Source organism: Myotis brandtii, unplaced genomic scaffold (genome assembly GCF_000412655.1).
Source record: "Myotis brandtii unplaced genomic scaffold, ASM41265v1 scaffold345, whole genome shotgun sequence".
NCBI lineage: Eukaryota > Metazoa > Chordata > Mammalia > Chiroptera > Vespertilionidae > Myotis > Myotis brandtii.
In genome coordinates, this window is record NW_005363283.1 from 2002792 (window position 1) to 2004301 (window position 1510).

The window sequence follows — 1510 nt, forward strand, 5'->3', positions numbered from 1 at the left end:
ATTTATTACTGCTTCAATTTCATCAGTAGTTATCAGCCTATTCAGGTTTTCTGATTCTTCCTGATTGAGTTTTGGAAGCTTGTATTTTTCTAGGAATATGTCCATTTCATCCAGGTTATCCAATTTGTAGGAATATAGTCATTCATAGTATTTTTTTAAACTATCTTTTGTATTTCTGTGGGGTCAGTTGTTACTTCACCGTACTCTAATCTTTATTATTTCATTCCTTCTACTTATGCTGAGATTTTCTTGTTGTTCTCTTTTTAATTCTTTAAGTTGTAGGGTTAGATAATTTATAACCATTTTTTCTTCTTCTTTTTTGAGGTAGGCCTGTAGAGCTATGAACTTCTCTCTCAGGACAGCTTTCACTGTGTCCTATAGCTTTTGGGTTGTTGTGTGTTCAATTTCATTTGTTTTCAGGATTTTTTAAATTTCTTCTTTGGTTACCCATTCATTGTTTAATAGCATGCTATTTAGCCTCCAGGTATTTGAATGTTTTTGAGTGTTTTTATTGTAGTTTATTTCTAATTTCATGTTGTGATCTGAGTAGATGTTTGATATAATTTCAATCTTCTTAAATTTGTCATAAAATGTGGTCTATCCTTGAAAATGTCCCATGTGCACTTAATAAGACTGTATATTCTGTAGTTTTGGGGTAAAATGTTCTGAAAATGTCAATTAATTCCATCTGATCTTGTGTGTCATTTAGGATTGCTGTTTTTTTTGTTTGTTTTTTGTTTGTTTGTTTTTTTTGTCCAGATATGTCCAGTGATGTCAATGGGGTATTAAAGTCCCCTACTTGATTGTATTGCTGTCAATCTCCCCATAAAATACTCCAGAATTTTTTAAAATATATTTTGATGCTCCTGTATTGAGTGTATATACATTTACCAGAATTATATCCTCTTGTTGTATCAATCCCTTTAGTATTATGAAGTGGACTTCATTCTCTTTTGGTCTTTACTTTGAAGTCTACTTTGTTAGATATGAGTAATGCAACCTGAGCAATTTTTTTTTCATTTACATGTGCCTGGAAAAAACTTTTTTTAATTTTTATGCACAAATAATGGACTCTCAGAAAGAGAAACTAAAAAATCAATCCCAATTACAATTGCAAAAAAAAATTAAGATACTTAGGAATAAACTTAAAAGTACAGGATGTTGAAAAAAGAGATAGAGGAAGATATAAACAAGTGGAAGAATATACCGTATTTGTGAATTGGTAGAATCAACATTATTAAAATGTCCATACTACCCAAAGCAACCTAGAGATTCAATGCAATCAAAATTAAAATACCAATGGCATATTTCACAGATCTAGAACAAACACACCAAACATTTATATGGAACCAAAAAGACCCTGAATAGCTACAGCAATCTTGAGAAAGAAGAACAAAGTTGGAAGAATCAATATACCAGATATAAAACTATACTACAAAGCCACTGTACTCAGAACAGCCTGGTACTGGCACAAGAATAAGCATATAGATCAATGGTGCAGAATAGAGAA